An 18881-nucleotide genomic window follows, 5' to 3' on the forward strand; every position below is an offset into this window, starting at 1 on the left:
TCCCAGCAAGTTACTGCAAGTAATAACACTTCTAATAATACGCCAGTCACGGGATAGAACCACAAATATATGAATTTGATAAGAAGCCAATCTGGCGACGACTGAGTGGCAGAGGAATCATTACCGTTAACTTATTCTATAATAAACTTTGACCAGTAGCATCTGACCTTCATCCTGGACTTGAATGGATTTCATTTTGGTTCATCTCTATGCGTGAAGACCTAACATCACCCTCCTAATCTGCAATTCATTTTTCGTTTTCATCCAGAAGATTCATTCCCTGTAACGATGTCACTCACTGCAGCGTTTATTCCAAACGAAATCCAGTAAGCTACAGGTGCACTCCATTAAGCTGCATTAAGGATAAAGTTGATGTATGTGCGTTCTCTTATTACTGATAATCATAAGAGTTAAACAAACGAGCGGGTGTTATACATAAATGAGATTAAGTTGACAAATTTTAATTGACAACCATAAAATAATTTATCAATTAAGAGCTGTGTACAAGCAATTAAGTCTCTAAGGGTATAATCCACAGTATTCCGCGCGTGGTAGATATCGCGCTTTTACATGAAACTGTTTGCCTCGCTTCCCCCTGCAGAGAATGAATCAATTGCGAGTGACACCAGTTCATACATAATTTAATCCCGTTTCGGGAATATAAACGCCCGTCGCGTGTTGCGTTTCTCAGCAGAGGATTACCACCCAGATGCCGAAATCTTAAAGGCGGAGCGTTTTATACGACTTTGTACAAGAGGCACGATTTACTTATATCAAACGCAGACTAAAAGTAATGCTAACGATTGTCGCATGGCTCATGTAAGACTGGAAAAAATCAGTGCATGATGCGTTTTCCCTCGCACCTTGTGAGACTTAAAAAACAGTGACCGCAGAGTATCGCTGTCATGGTTTACCCCATCAGCGGTGACTGAACAACTGCTGGTCTTAAGTAAAAAAAGAATCATCTCTAGATATTGACCCAAGTTATATAAGCAACATTTTGGTCTACGGTGTATTACAATAAATCGATCGCTACTGGAGACGATGAAATAATAGACATGACATCTTAAATAAATGTCACTTTCATTCACTGACTTGTAATTTCTGCGGACATACTATACATTTCATTTTCATATTTACCTGTATGAGCTAGGCTCTTCAGGTAAGACGCAACCGTGCAGTATATATTGTATAATCTGGTTATTAAGATGCGAGTGTGCATAAGATTGCTCAAACATGCATGTGCCGGATATTAACAGGAGCAGAATACAATCTCCATTCCGGCTAAATATGCGTGCTACAGCCATGTACAGGTACAATACTGTCATTCTTTTAAATAATAATATTGATGCATTTTCCTTTTTTGTTAAAACAGGTGTTTGCATATCCAAAAAAATGCTCATTTTTTCATTCTATCAACTAATATATCTGAAAAATCATTTTTGGCAGATATTGCCTAAGAAAGCTTCAACCAAAAAAATATATCCGAAAATGCATGGAAGTGACTCGAAATTCTGCATATGCCACCTACCTGACAGTAGTTGTGCAAAGCGGCGTCGTCCTAGACACTTAAATGAAGCAGGCAAACATTTCAAAGGAGCTGCCGCATTGAAAGCGCTTATCCTCGGGGCAGAAGACGAGCGCGGAGCGGAGAGGCGGCCGTCACTCCTCGCTGCCCGCGCCCGACTCTCCTCTCTTCCAGATCCGACTGACTGCGAGCCGCCCAGACTGAAGTGGCAAAGCCGGGAACGCAGAGCTGCCGCCGCCGCCGCCGCTCGCCCGCTGCAGCTGTGGGCCTTCGCAAAGTGTGGCGCTGTTCCCCCCCGAATCAATGAAGCCCTGCTTTCTACGCACAATAGTCAGCGGGAGCTGCTGTCCCCTCGCAGTCGCCCGGCGTCATTTAATGCACATGTAGCGGCATAGACAATGATTTTAAAATCATGACATGCTGTTAGCGAAGCAACGGAGGTGGACTTGCTTTACATTCATTCTGAGCCACCTCAGAGGTAATCGTAATTATATACAATTCAGTGACATTAGAGCAAAAACAGCAGAGATTCGTCAAATAGCCAATTTGTCTTTCAGACACATGTACTGTAAGTGGCAAACAATTTAACTTAAAACTATAAGATGTAGTAGTTCGTAAATATTGCACATAGTTGCAATTTAAATTGCTCATAAAATATCGTTTTAGTTATGTATATGCACACACACAGTTTAAAGGTATGTAACGTTGTCCGTGTGTAACGACCCAGTTGATCGATTGGTAAGTAAACAAAGGAAAGTAGTGAATGAATAACAAAGGAAGTAATTTTTTCACTAGAAATTAAAAATAGTGTAACTGAAGGCAAATGTAACGATTGTGTTCTGATGTAGGTCCCAAAATTTGTGGGCAATAAAATAAAATCATGTTGCTAATTCAGTTTCATTGATACAGATCTACTGCCCTTTTCAACGCAGACACGTTTCCACAAAGGCACGAGCTTGCAGGCTATTAAAAATGTCTTACCCGTCACACTAAATGTTGTCCTATACTTTATACATTTGTTCTGTTCTACTGAGACATAGTGGATCTGTACCACACTGAGGGGTATCACTAAGATCCATCCATCCATCCATCCATCCATCCATCCATCCATCCATCCATCCCCAAAATGCATCTCCAGCACAGAACAGCAGTGGGGCTGCCCCCTATCCCAAGCTGCACAGGCATAAAGCAAAAGCAGACACACACACACACACACACACACACACACACACAGGGGTTTTGGAAATAGGTGGGGCGGGGGACCCACCCCCTCTTCCTTGTGAAGCTGCACCCTGAGCAGTATTAAAGTTTCATACTTTAAATTAAATCTTAATTATTTAAAAATCTTTCTCATATAGCATGCTTTCATAGTGGGGCTATTGCATGTGTGCCCATTGGAATGTTGTGATATACACTGCACCCCCCGAAAATTTAGTCATCCCCAGTGTGAAGCTCTTTCTGACACCACTGGACACATGCACACACACACACACAAACACGCACACACACACACACACACACCGTAGGGATGGGATTCAAACTATTAACCCTGGTAATGTGAAGCTACAGTATTACCCACAGCACCAGCCTCTTGTCAAGAATGAAGTATTACAACTACATGCTGGCAGAAGAGAAAACACACTCCAAATGGTTCTGACTATTCCAATCAGCTCTGGTCCCTAAAGCTCTTCCTGCAGTACCTCTCATGCTCAGAAGAGCGACCCGTGCTCCTCTCCTGCTAATTTCCTGAAATGATGACCAGTGATCGTGCTTGTTTGGAACTTAATTACATACCTGCCGTTCATAGGCCAAGGGAATTCCACGGAACGATTGTAATGTGGGCGTCATGGCCGTAATTGACCACAGCAAAGGTCTTAAAGCAAAAGTGAGATCCAGTTAATTGGCTTTTAGAGCGTGCGGCAATCGAGCTTTGATTTGCTCCCATCGTCCACTGACCAATGGGAATTGTGACAAGTTGCAATTGTATGTTTAATTGATAAAATGCATTTACTGGTGTATGACCGGAGGTGGGAAGCAATTACTGGAGGAAAGGTTTTTTTCCCCTGAATTAACCACAGGAGCAAATGTCTGGGGAGGATTGTAAACTCCGCTTGTTTACTGTTGCTATCTTTGAGCAGACAATTGAGTCAACACCTCTGGTATGGAAAAACCAACCCCACCAGGGGAGCTAAATATGGACTGGGGGTCGGTTTACATTCAGAGCCCCCAGCCCAGGCTTTCCAGTGAGGTTGGTTTGTCTCTGAAGATGGGACATCACGATACTCCCCATCAGAATACCTTTATTGGCTTCTGCTGGGGACAGCTTCCTGACAGAGGGAAGTTCAAGGCGTCAAGCAGCAGCCTAACGTAGATGATTAAATGTCACGGCAGATAATAAAAATCCCGTAAGTGAAGCCTGATTTTTACAGCTGAGTGAATGTTATTTCTTAATTAGTGGCAGAATAAAAGGAAAATAAATATATAATTAATCAGCTGGCCTTGAGTGAACAAGCTCCTTAAATTTACACAGCAAAGAGAATGCTGGGAGATGTCAGTCTGGGGCTGGGCTGACGTCTCGCGCAGGCAGACACAAACAATCTGATTGGACGACATATCGTCTTTCTGGTGATTAGCATAATGCGTGTGCTTTAACGACCCCCTCTGTATCCAGGGAAACTCGCATTCTGGCATGTTCCGCATTTTCTGCGCACTCAGCAGCAGCTCATCCCACAGTATTTGCACCCACAGCACACAGACCTGCGTACTTGTTGCTGCCCCCCCCCCCCCCACGGTCCAGCTGCTGCTTAACATTAATTCCATTACAGACTTTTGTTTGACAACCCATAGCCGCTTGTCCATTATCTGCCCTGGCCCAATGATACATGAACTGATGAATAAAATCTATTTATATTTCACATTTCTTAATTAAAATCGACCCCCCCTGTATTCCTTCCTATAGTGATCTACGGATCGGGCAGGTTCTTGCCTGAGTGTAAACATCACTTCTATGCACAGAACAGGGCAGTGTTCCTGCGGCTCTCTGAATACTACCTGCACACGCCGCCTGCTTCTCAGGATTTGGTTGTGTGTCCAGCAGCTCCTTCCACAGCACTCTGCTGCCTTTTGCAACTTCTGCACCAGGGTTCTCGTGTGGTGCATCTCTCTTCTCTGGATCTCCAGGAAACCAACACCCATCATTCGGACCAACTGATCACCTCAGTATCCAATCGGCACAGGACACTCACAGCACCGTACTCAGACAGCTCGTATCAATGAGCATTTCTCTACACTTTGAACAGCAGCTCTTCCTCTGCAAAATAAAAGAGGAGGAAAGGGTGAAGCTCATTCTCAAACCCCGTGTTTAAGGATGAGGAGACCGCTCCCCTGGGCAAATGGCCTTTCAATTATGAGCGGAGCAAATCCGGTTTTAGCGCTGAAGAGCCATTTAGTGAGTTTGATAAAAGACAGTCAGCGGCTGCAAGTGTCTCCAGGTGGAGTAGAAATGTCTTGGGCGGAAGCTGTCCAGGGGCCGACATGAGGCACATGGACCACGGAAATGTGTCTTATACAGGGATTACAGGCTCTGCAGAGATTGACGCTGGAGTTTTATTCGTCGCTCTGTTCGTTCGGCTTCTGAGGTGTGATTCAGTAATGGCGTGTAGAAAAGCCAAACAGAAAGGGTTGAACCATTGAATTGGGGGGGGGGGGGGGGGGTGCTTAACTTGTGTCCATATTCCAGGTTTGACATGTCCTTTTCAATTAGTGCCTTTCTGGAACCTATAAATTACCAGTGCCTTGGCGTACTGCCTCTGTCTGCCACCCTTCCATACCACAGCCGGCTGCCAAACCTTTTCTTCATACCGCAAATTGCCCACAGTCTTCACAATCACTAACGATCCCCAGGCACCAAGGCGAGACTCCCTCTTCAACTCAGACCTTTAGAAAAGCAATTCCTTCACAGTTCAGCTGAAATACCTTTAATGTCTTGCCTAATTGTTTGCCTCCCGTATAATGTGGGGCTCCTTACAGTGTTGTATTATGCCTGTGGTTTCTCTGTCAAGTTCCGGGACGTTTCCAAAGTCTCTGCCCAGGGAACTCCTTGGACAGGCGCCTCATCCGCAGCCGAACCACCGTGTAGCTTAAGTCAACACTGTTGTAAAATAATTACACAGAAGTTATGCCATTTAGAGAAGTCCCTTCAACTCTAAAATACTAACGACAATGTCATGCAAATACAAGCGTCATCTAAATGAAAAGAGCAATGATAATGTCATGCAAAGCTAATCTCATTTAATCTTTATTATTTTAAGAAATTCTTTTAAGAATGCAGAGCACATTGGCCGATCCAAGGTCGAAGTCATTTGGTCCTGGTCTTGCGTTTGGCGCCGTCACCGCCAGTCCCGCTCGTCGTATCGGTCCGGCCTCAGAGCCGAGTCTCAGAGCCCATAATGATGGCGAGGCACAGACAGGAGTGTGGGATGCACTCTGCTTTTCAATGAGCTCACATTACCAGGCAGACCATTGACTTCAGTCATGGCAGCGAGGCGCTAATTGTCAAGCTCATTATCCCCATTTTCCAGCATCATTATTTTCTGTGACATTCATCCAAGGTGATACGACTAGCCTGCTGCGTGGCCGCCGATCCCTGTCGTCCGTGTCATTTCCCATCTGATTTTTCTTGGGAAAAGAACATTCTAGCTTTCATTCATACTATAATGAAAGCGTATAAATACAGCCAGCTGTTAACAGAAACACGTCCACAGTCTCAGTTTCACATTTGTCCCATGTTTCTGGATCTTCTGGTTATCCGGTGGCTCAGATACCGCAGTAAATGAATGTAAAGCAGTAGACTGCAGTTCAGGCACCCAAAGTGGGTGTTTTCCACACTTCATTAGCTTTTCACGCTAATCATGCTGAAAGCCCTTCTAATGTTTTCATTACAATATTTACTTGCAATGGCTGCTTTATTAGCCACACCTGGTTCTTAAAACAAACTAGCTGCCTGTTCTTGCAAACAACGTGACTGCAGCTGGATGTAAACAGCATGTATACAGTCGAGAAGTTCAGTTACCGTGCAGCAAAGCATTAGAATTGCTAAGGCACACAGTCCAATTGATTTTAAATGTGGTAAAATTACTGGTGCCAGAAGTGGTGGTTCCAATGTCTCTGAAACAGCCAGCCCCCTGGGGGTTTTAATGCAGCACAGTGTCAAGTTTGCTGAGAATGGCGCGTTAAACAAAAAACATTCAGTCAGCAGCAGTTATGTTGCTAAAAAAACCTTTAAGAGATTGTTAGAGGAGAATGACCAGATTCATTAAAACAGGAAGGTCACAAGTATAAAAATAACAAGTCTGTCCAACAGTGGTATGCAACAGTGCTTCCCTAAATAACTAACTCATCAACACCTGAAGTGGTTCTGAAGGCAAAAGTGGGTCCTACCTGTTAGTATTGAGATGTACTTAATAAAATGGCCATTAAGTGTAAGTTATGTTAAATGATTGAAAAATCCTGTTTAAAACCCTTGTGTTTGAAGGCTCCCATCACTAAAAAGAAGATTAAGGTCTTGTTTATGGCATACTTTGCCTGAGACATATTTCTGAAAAGGGACCAACTAAATTTAGTATCAAACATGGATACTGAATGCAGGCATCGCAATGAGACATTGTGAGAAAATGTTTGTATGTGCAGATAAATGTCAGAAGAAAACAATAATCTATTAACAGGATGAGGCACCCAGGAACTCTTCAGACCTTTCGATTTTCGGTCCTCTCTGCATGAGTGATTTCCCCAGTGCCTGGCAGTCATGTGACCTGCTCAGTGGCCACACGGACGCGCCAGACCAAACTCATATTCTCAGCACAGTCCCAGGGAAAAGTCCAGAAATCTGTGGCGTTGAGGAAGACGAAACAGATGTGTAGGCCTCAGTGAATCTCTCTGTAGGTAGAGAAATATCATATAGATTTTTTAAAACTTTTTTTTTTTTACCATACATGTACAAAGACATTCCACACAACTAAGGAAATGGTTTGTAGTCTTGATCCATTCGTTATTATTTGATCCTTTACAATATAGTAATAATCACCCTGCAGTATAAAAGAAACACATACACAGTTCAGTATTACAGTTTAAGTCTGTTTCTCAACTATTGCATTGTGAGAAGCAACAGAAGGATGTCACACACATTAAGTTGCAAAGAAAAGCAAGTTAATAAGTTTTGGAATAATTTCTGATAAAGATGATGGGTACTTCCCTCCCATAGTCGTTCCCTGAAAAATTAGATTTATGAATCTCCTTTCTGCATCACCACCTAATCACCAGCAGCCTGAAATGGAACAAAATGTATCTGTGATTAAAATATGAACAGCAGTTTAAAAAAAAAAAAAACGGATTAGGCTTTCATTGGACTATGAAATAGATACATTTCTTTTATGCATGTAGCTTTTAAGTTAATTTCCCAGTTTCATCTCATTTTTTGTCAGAATCATTGAAGTTCCATTATGTTCCACTAAACAAAGCCTTATGTAACATAACTGACTGGTAAGTAGATCATACACACCCCCCGTAGTGAAATAATAATGTTTCTCTAAGTTGTAACCTTACATAATTCCCTGTGAACATTTGCTCGCTAGAATTTGTTTTGTTTCTTTACATTCACATCTGCGTGCAGGCTGCTTGTCAGCAAATTCTGATCCCTGAAATGATAACCTGAAATGATAACCTGAAATGATTCTCTGTTCACTCCTGTTGTCTTGTCAAACAGTAGTATGTTATAGATACACATACCAGAAAGACAGTGCCATTTTCTGCTAAAATAAGCACTCCCCAGACGCTGCCTGTTTATTATTCAAAACAGCATCACTGAAAGGTAGACATTCAGCAGATGGATAGGACTGAAATTGCATATTGTATGTTTAGTGGCCATTATTGAGTTTAAAGCTGCGCATTCTGACTGAACTGTCATGTGGATTGCTGGTGAGTCTCTAGAGCAAATAAACGAATCTTTATACATGGACCCACGGTGATGGACCGATCACTGTACAGGAGGGAGACAGGAAATGGCATTCTGGGTAATCAGTCTTTGTACTCTTGTACTCCCTTTCCAAAATAATATAGTGCATCTGTCTTTTGTATATTTTCAGATTTTACAAACCTCCAAAATCATTATTATAAAGGCACACATACAGTACAGAGACTTATCAAATAAGCCACCCTCATAGGGTTTGGAGGATAAGGTGGTCAGGCATGTATTTAGAACACTACCTAAAGCATTTCTGAAGAGTGTCCCCTCCCTGCTGTCTTGGTCAGCATGATAAATCATGGTGCCTCTACCGGACAATTTTTGGCACTGTCCTATCAAAGCACTTCCTCTGATTTAGCTGCTGACATTGCTGGGCTGTGACCTAAGCCCTTATACATCATTTCGTGGGATTCCCATATTTATACGACGCAGAGGGCCCAGTCCTTGAGGTTACGGTCAGCTAATTCAAAATGGAGATTTAAAAAAAAACAGCTTGCAGCATCTGAAAAGGGTGTGACAATGTCAAAAACAAATTTGTTTGATTAAAGAATGAAAGCTCCATAATACCAGTCCAAGAATCAGCACGAGGGACATTTTTAAAGTTTTATTCTGGCACCGCTTATGCAGGACAACAGTTGCATAAAACAGCTGCCTGGATTACATTCTGGGTCTCTGAGTCTCCATGCCAATGTAACTGTCAATGCCAGGTCCTCAATTTCTTTGTAAATGTGTTTGCCTGCCCCATAACCCATCTCCGTGCTGGTCTGAAATAACACACAAGACATCCCTTTCCATTTGTCAGCACCTCTTCTTCTCCGCGAGGTGAAAAGTGGAAGCGATTGGGTTCAACTCAATGTATTTCTTTATGGCACTTACACCCTACACAGCTTCCCTGAAGCGCTTAGCGGAGATTTAGCGGCCGGGATGGTGCAGTGGGCGACCGAAACACCCGCAAACGTTATACAGTATCAAATGCACAGGGTGGGAAACTGAGGAGAGGTAAATGAGTGCTCCTGTAGTGGCTATAGAAATAAAACGGAGTCAATGGAAATACAGAGGTCTGCTGTGTGCATGGTCGGTAATTAAGTAGAGAATTCAAAGGACAAGCAAGACCCAAAAAGAATTCATGGAACTTATATGGCATAAACAAGCAAGACAAAAACATCACTCAGACCAGGCTGGTCAGGGATTCAAACCAGCAACCTTCAAATCACAAGCATACATCCTGAACCATTAGGCCACCACTATCTCTCATTTAGTACAAAATCTGATGGATGTACTCAAAGAGTATGTTTTTCTGCTTCTAAGGCCCTGCCTTTCATTACACTGGTTATTATTCTGGAATTGATATTTTAAAATCCATGTGTTTTCACTAGCTAATGGGTGACAGGGCAGAATCACCTACGGCAGAAAGAAAATAGATCCTAAACGCTTCCTGTTTAGCCGAACCGTCGAAACGGTCAGCAAAATTAGCCTGCATCTCCCATGTCAGTGCTCTGGAATAATTGAAGGATTTGTTATTTAATTAAGAAAATGGATTTTGGCTGTAGTCAAGGCCCAGTCTTTTTTTTCCAGTTGTTTTGATGCAAATCCTGAGCACATTCTCCAACCTTCCGTCGCCACCACGATGCAACAGCGCTGCAAATCAGTAGAACAAGATTACAGGCTTTATCGCAGTTTAAAATTTATGAGGGAGGCTGGCTAATAATTGTGGAAGAAGCCCACCCCCGGGAAAGCAGTTACATCAGGTATTGTGCGTGTGATGAGGTAGGAGGATAATGTTTAGTATGAATTGTAAATATATCCAAAAAGTTCAATACAATACATTTACGGTGAATTGGCAAGACGCTACTGTTTAATAGGAACCATAAAATCTCAGATCTATGAATAATAATTGAAAAGGTTGAAATCAGCTCACAGGTATAACAGCAGTAATTATTCATTTTATATTCCATCCATCTTGTAACTGCTTATTCTTGTCGGGGTAGCAGAATTTTATAGCTCATCTAAATTTGAATTGATGCACATGAATGGGCCTTGATTGGGTCTGATAACTAAAATAAAATTGTGCCCCCTCTGGCACAAAAAGTAGTTATATTGACAGTTTAAATTTTTAAAAATATTACCAAAACTAAACTAAAAAAAGACAAACATTTTTTTTGCTCCAGTCCTTGAAATCACATCTATGATTTTTCTTAGTCTCTTATCTACTCAGTCAAAGCCGAGGTAAAAACATTTCTTAACAGAACAAGTAAGAGCCTCTTCAAAAGCCTAAATATTGCTACTAATTTAGCAGACCACAGTGGAACTGGCTTAACAAGATGTTGCCTTTCATCCATCACAGATTTTCTGATAGAAAACCTCTTGTGTTTTGGGACATATGACTACAGTAGACAAGGTCGAAGCTTCATACCCGACTGTGGGCGGGATCATCATGTCCTCTCATTTCCTAACTGGTGCATTTGGAAGCGAAAAACCTGCAGTAATTGGGTTATGCCAGCTGGTGATTGACAGTGCACATTAATCCCTGTCATCATAGATTAGGAAGCCTTCCTCCAATCACAGCGCAGCATTCCTGTGGTTACCACTCTCCCCCCTCCTGACCCCATACTCTAGCATGTCATTGGCCGCAGGGGGTCGCATGTCTCCAATAGCAGCGCGCCTGGTCGTGTGTAAAGGAAGCGTGGCAGAGGGGACAGAAACGAGTGGGTGTTTCGGCCTCGACGAGCAGCACAACCCAATTTTGTCATAAGCCGTGCAACCAGAATTGCCCACGTCAATGAAGCCGCTGCCTAGCATTCACATGGGTTTCCAGAAGTCCCACTCTGCCCACGGCCCGGTCCCTCTTCCTGTTCCCCAGACAAAGCCAGATAACAGTGCCGATCCCCGAGTGTGCCTGGTGGCCTCAGCCGTGCTTAACTCCCAGTCTGAGTTGCAGCCAACATCAGTGGGATCCATCCTTCTTTAACCCCAACACAACCCCCTCCCCTTCCCAGTTTCCATCTGCTGTGGTGAATCTGAATGTGAGAACGGAGGACAATGTAAGGGCGAAGGATGGTCTGGGGTGTGTTTCATCTCACTGGAGTGGTAACTCTGCTCAGGATGCTAACAGCATCTCCTCTGATGTAGCTTTGTGTCGATTCTCCCCAAGATGAAATATCAGCCAACAGCTTCCGTAAGCCTGTGAACCATTTCCAGGGCTGCAATCAGTTCATGATTTAGCAAAGCTGGCTGGGTAATTGGGACAGAGCAATCATATAGAATCATGATGTCTTCTTCAGTCACAGGATGAATGCATAGCCTGGACATTTTTATCTAAACAATCACATTATCTAAACCACAGTCTCCCGGTTTTCTCTCTCCAGCAGCATTTTGTTCTGGGGGCGTACAGGTTACAAAGCGAATTCGAAATGACTGCCATAAAGCTACATTAGGCGACACTCAGACAGGGGGCCATGCGTCAGGTTATAAAACCGAAAACAGCCCTCAGTGATAATAGCAAAATCTATGGGCGTCAATAAAGGAACACGGAAATGCGGCCCTTCTGAAGAATACGTGACGGCGAATGAGGTGCACGCATACAGGTCATTGCAAGCCTCTTATTAAAGACTGGAAAGTAATTGGAATTCGTGGTCAGAACTTGCAGCGCGCCGTAATCTGTGCGACGTTTTCATTTAAGGCGAGGTGTCGGAAATCTTCCGGCTTAACAATTAATATATTGGGGGGGGACTATATTTACCAGCTGGCAGGTTGCCTCCGAGGACTGAGCCACGGAGAGTTGATTTACATAAAGGTAATCAGGTTGGTGTATGTCGCCGGGCCACCACAACCCAGCCCCACAACCTAGCTACTGCCGCTCTGCTTTCCACCAGCCCACAATCCCATTTCTGCAGGGAGTCAGTCCCAGGAAACAATGAAAATAATCCCCAGGGCTAATTATGGTTGGGCCGATAAGAGGGATGTTTTATTCAGAAAGTATGACTTACTCCACCAACCCATGCCTGGCGCCGAGCGTCATTACAGGCAAACGCAATGTCCTGGCTAAATAAGAAACTTCAAGAGGAGCTCCTGTCGAATGAATGCGGCTCTGACGCATTAATCCATTACTGCGCACCTGTTTATCAGGGAGCCCCAGAGTATAACGCGACCTTTCGAACTGCGCTAAATACATCATTCACTGCCGCCCCAAATTCCCCCCGCGTACTCACTCACCTCTCACAGCAAACTTCCAGCAGCCCCGATTAGTCTTCCCCATCCCGTCGCCGAGCACCTGCCTTCACTGGAACGTCACTGGCAAGACAAAGCCATCACAAACAAACGAGAAATAAGAAGGAATCCTAGAAACCAGATCAGAATGACCTCACTATTGGACCGGAAGGATGTTTTGGGGAGCTGTGCCAGACATCCAAGCTCTGAGTAAAATGTTTTCTCCCCCTATTCCAGTAGGCTTATTTCATGCCTCATATTCAACACTGTCATGACTGAAACACTCTCTGCAAATGGCTTAAAGAAGCTTTTTAAACCAAGCAGAATGATATGAGACATCCATGAGAAAATGAATAACCACAGCATCTGTCTGACAAAGACCTATGGCTGTAACACCGACAAGCTGTAATTCTCTCATTAAAGACCTTTTCAGGGAGAATTAAACTGTGTGAAATATGCCTCTTCTCTCTCTTTTCTTGAACTGCATTCTGGTACCTGCGCCTGAGCACGATCTTTTTGCCTTCAGCACTTTCGGAGATGTGTAATGGGAACGTCTTTATAGTAAAAGAGGCCATGAGCCCAGTGGTCTGGAGCGCTCCGCTCCCTTTTTCTGGAGTCACTGTCGCAGGCTGTCACTGCCCCACGACCGGGTCTTTGCAGCTCCCGCCGTCTGACTCCGATGGCCTGGCACTGCCGTTACCCCGGCGCCACATGCTCCGGGTGGTGATCAGCGGGCACGGGGTCAGCGGAAAGCGGGCCGTGCAGGGAGCACGCTCACCACTTTCGCTGGCTCTGCACTCTGTTATAACCCACTGTGATTGAATGAGCCGTGAACACGTGACAGCCTTCCAGGCAATGGTGTCTGTCATTTAAGGCTCATCAGTAAAGACATTCTGAGATGATGTGACAGAGCCAAATCTGGGGGTGGGTTCGACCCCGCCCACTCAGGCTTACTTTACTTTGGCGGAGGCTCAAGGCTGGGCGACAGACTGCTCTGACTTACTCTCCAGCAGGAACACTTGGCAGGCGATTAGTAACACATTGGCAGAGTATTTGCCATTTCATTAGTACTGTACATATTATTTTCTTTTATCCATAGGATGCTTAGATTTGCAGTTTGTAATTAACCTTCTCCGATGATCATCTTCTTGGGGTTTTCTTCATGTATACAACACTGATATGATAACAATCACAGATCGCAATTACAATGTAATTACAATTACAGTGTTTATTACATTATTGTAATATTCCATGGGAAACTAAACATATACAAATTTAAAAATGTGGTTCCTCGCGTATTTCGGAAATATAAACTCACATATTTAAGTAGCCTGCTGAGATTTTGCTGATGTGCACTAGTTCGTTTTTCAGTTGTAAAAAAAAAAAAAAAAATCTTAACATAACTCTTTAATATAGTAATTCCCATAAATGTCTTCTTCATGGTCACCTCCACAAATCCTTAACGCTTCATTGCCCCCGCTATGCACAGACCCGCTCAGCCATACTCACACGCGCACACAGGCACACGCTAACCATCCTGCTAGAGGGTACGGGGAGCATAAATCAAACAGCGGAAGATTCCCATCCACAAGCTGTCCTTCGACGTCACTGTGACAGTGTCAGAGAAGACAACCGAGGTCCAAGATGGTAGCAGGCTCCCCTAATCTAACATCTGTGCTATTTCAGAGTTATTTGTCATCTATAATTTGCTAAATATTGCCGCAACATGCCATAACCGGTGCCTCAGTGATGGTGTCGCTGTCTCGTGGAAGGAGGGCCACCCTCATACCTTTGGGAGGTTCAGGATACTTGTCCCAAGCTCTTGTGTAACTGGCCTGGGATGGACGCCTGTCCGGTCCAGGATGAATGCTACTTTTGTCCCTATGGTTCCCAAGCTGGACTCTTTATCAGTGAACCCCTAAATGAAAATCTGGCTATTGGATTTTGTTTGGCTATGACAGCAGGAATAATCGAAAAAGAATCGAACTTCCATCATTTCTTTTCTTCTCCATCCATGCCTGTTCTGCCGGCAGTCTTGGGGGCTCCACGGACGGGTGTTTTCTCGTTCGGAGGGCAGACAAACGCCAGCCTTCGGTGTGTTTACCCCCCACCTGCTGCTCAGGCCAGCTGGGTCATCCTCCTCCTCCTCTGAGATGCCCTCTCTGATGTGCTGCACCGTGCGGGGGGGGGGGACGCGTGACGCCACTGCCCATTTCAGCGTATCGCCCACACGGTGCATCTCTGCTCGACTCAGGAACCCACGCCGGCGCCATCTTTAGCTAAGGATGGTTTCTGCCTCAAGCCATGCAAAGAATGAGCATTAAAAATCAATTGCAGTAAAATGTTTCATACTTTGCTTTCATCTGTTTGACTCAGTGATCATTTTTATCCAGTTTACTTTTTAGCTACCAGTTTAGTTTTCAAATATGCGATAGCTACCCACACACTTATTTACGGTATCTTCTTCCCTGCTCAGATGCCCTAAGGACTTTGGATGAGTAAACACCTCAGCAGGCTAATGGCTTTCCTTACACATTACAGGTCATAGTACAGATACAGGTGTACAGGAACAGCTGTGACTGGTCACGCAACCCTGTCACAAGCAACCTCTGGGTGCTTGATATGTTGGCAGGAGATGCTGATGAAGCAGTCAGCCATGGTTCCCTGGCTATTTTCAGTTGTTTGGTCCTTCTTCAGACACAGACTGGTTTATCCTGGAAAAGGGCAAACTCATTTGTGAATTCTATACCCATGATTTGTGTGCTTCATTAAGTATCCCTTCCTCACATGTTTCTATTCAGTTTATGCTCCTTTTACTATAAAGACGTTTAGCAATCATGTGTAGGAGACACTGTAGAGCCCTATGTTAAGCGCGATGACATCATGCCACAGACGCCTTTTAACTCAGCACCATGTAAGTCCTTCATTTAGAGTATTACAGTCCAGCCACATATCAGTTTAGCCTATTCAGAGCTATCGCTCAAATCCAGTCCCAAACCAATTTAAAGGACTCGATTAATAAATAAGATTTTACTGGCACAATTAAAAGCTTAATGTTTTTTTCTTTAACGAGTGTCCTTTTAATTAATAGCATTAAGTATTGCATTAGGCATCTGCAGCTCCAGAAGAAAAATAGTATTATAAAACTTCCAGTCTTGCCCAGGATTACTTAATTTCCCACTAAATTATCAGGAACAGATAAGCATTTGTTCTTGTCCTGTTCTCACATCATTAGTAAATTAGGTTAGATTTTTTTTTTTTTTTATTGCCACACAACTGGAGTTGGAGGAATTTACTTTCGGTACAAGAAATGTACTGATGAGAACAGAATCACAGTGAAATGCAGCCCAGTATGAGTACAACAGGCAGCACTGTCTCTTCTGAAGAATCTGACTGGCACCACTCATATGAATCCAATTTAATGACCTACACCCTGTTTCTGAATGGTACTGGAGAAACTGAATAATATACGGTGCAAATGTGTTTAGCTTGGACACACCACATCATTCTGGTATCGATTACTAATATACCATCACCTGTAATAATTTTTCCGGGGCTTTGCAAATAACTCAAACCTATTTACCTGGTCTGCAGAGAGCCCGGGCTGAAAAAGGGAAATTGCTCCCCAATAATCTTCCATGTTGATTTCTCAGAAATGCCGAAAGCTTAAGCATTAATTAGCTTTCAGAGAATACAAAGCAGGGAGGTAATAGGATTATAGGAGACTGACACATTCATTGGCTTGTTGTCTGGGGCCCGTTGCATTTTTTTTTTAAATTCCGAGAAAATTTGATGGTTGACTTCAGTGTTTTAATTAGCGAAATGCGTTTTCCTCTCTTGTAATTTGTTTTCAATAATGTGCGCTTTTGTAAAAGCTGCGTCAAAGACAGATGGAGCATGTTACCAGATTAGCGATTTAGCACTTACATGCACGTTCAGTGCTATTGTTTCCACACAGAACCACTGAATGATTAGTGCAGAACAACTTATTTTCTCTCTTTGAATTTTTGACCTCTCAAAAAAATTGATAATGATGCCCAAGGATGTACATAGAATGTCTTAGATCCGTAAGATGCGGACCTCACGTACATCCAGGAGTGTAGCTATAATGGCACATTAGATAAAAGGCACTGAAAGAAAACATTGAGAAATCCGCTAATTCGTGAACCTTGTATCTGCCAACTGGAGAACACCATTGCAAACAGATTGATCAAAAGTAATGACAAAAACTCCACAGCCAAGGCATCCTCAAAGGATTTCTTTGGTCAGCAGTGTAGCTGTAATTTGTCTTTTCACACTTAGCAAATTCAATAACCACCTCTTTCTCCCGGGAGATCTCTCTTTGGAGATTCCTGCCATTTAAATGCTATTAGTTCATTCCTTAAATGCTGTTCACTATAACCAATGCAAGAATCAAGAGATTTAAACTAGCAGCAGAAACATATTGTCCCCCAATCCTTCCCTAAGTCATTTCCTATTTGAGAAAACCAAAAGAAATGAATGAATTATCTCTATGCAGAGCACTGGAGAGCTCATTCAGTCCAGTAGTTGTTTTGGATTTTAGATGCAATCTGCATTGGAATTGAGCACACACTGGTATTTAACTGGCAAACAGCTGCTTACCTATAAACCAAACCAGTTCTATTAATTTCCTGCAGCTTGGTTCTTATTGACTGTAGCATCGGTATCGTAGCAAAAGGTACTACCTTAATTATGCCTACAACGGATGCATACTGTGTGCAATGTTGAAGGTGCATTGATTTTCCTTGAACCTACGTGACAACAGCACTGAGAGTAGCTAAAAAAGCAGAAAGCCACGCAAGCCCGGCACTGACAAACACCTACTCAACACCCAGTCATTATTCGACTCTCTAGCTGCAAGTCTGTACTGTATGTGTATGTATCAGTTATAAGCTGCTCATTAAAGTATAGAAGACTCTCTTCTGCATGATGACCTCAAGAGCTTGCACAACCCATCTTGTACATATTTTAATAGTCACCGAGGCATCTGTGGACATGTACCACACTTAAGGATACATCCCACAACTGCTCTCAATTCATTAGACGGTGTAACGTTAGGCCACCTGACCGCTCCCTCCTGACGTGAGATAGCAATATAGAGTATGATCTACAGAAAGCATCCCCAAGGAACGTTTTATTTTTTGTGTGTGTTCATCCCGTAAGAGTCAGAGTCACTGACCTCTCTAGTGAGTCTGCTCTCATTTCGGTTTGCGATGAGATTATTGATTATCTGTCAGGCGGGGATGACAGTGTGAGACGCACAACCGAGAAACCTGATGGTGACACCAGCACCAGAGAGAAGTCGTGGCCAAAGATGTCGGGCGGAAACAGCGATTGTTTGGAGGAGACACATTGCTCGCCAGAATGCTCCAATTGTCAGGACAGCAGGTGGAAGCTGATAGGCTGAAGGATCAACATCCAGCAGGGACTTCCTGTAGTTTGTAGACAAACAACAATAAACAAATTTATTTTTGTATAGCGCATTATCACAACATTACATTGTCTCAAAGCGCTTTACAGCATCCCCACCCAAAGCCCCCAGTGAGTAAGCCATAGGCGACAGTGGCAAGGAAAAACTCCCTAGAAGGAAGAAACCTTGGGAGGGACCAGACTCAAAGGGGGAGCCCATCCTACAGGGGCCGGCAGGGAGAGTCAAATCAGAGAGATGGTTAAGTGCCAAGTCACACTGTTCAAGATTTAAGACACAACCGGGAAGCAGGGAGGTGATGACAAGCCGGTGTCGACTCTCCTTCCAATCGCCAGGCAACCAGAAGTAAGGCAGCGGGTCATACATGGAAGATGGCACAGGCAGAAGAGCGAGCTGGATGCAAGGACGTCATGGGTAGGAGGCGACGTCACATGTAGCAGGGTGTGCTGAATATCTTGATAGATTGAGGCCTCCAGGCAGCACACTCCAGTAGGGTCAGGGGAAATAAAATGTGCAATTAGTCAAAGCAGGGGAGACTATAGGCAGTGCAGACAGCTAGGTGAGCGCAATATGAAGTGCCTAACACTTGGTTTATATCCAGTGTTTTTCAGAAACCTTCAGAAATTACCCAGAATTAAAATATTAGATAAACGTTAGATACTTTGGGTTACAGAAAAAAC

The sequence above is a fragment of the Brienomyrus brachyistius genome, chromosome 1, assembly GCF_023856365.1.
Source record: "Brienomyrus brachyistius isolate T26 chromosome 1, BBRACH_0.4, whole genome shotgun sequence".
Classification (NCBI taxonomy): domain Eukaryota; kingdom Metazoa; phylum Chordata; class Actinopteri; order Osteoglossiformes; family Mormyridae; genus Brienomyrus; species Brienomyrus brachyistius.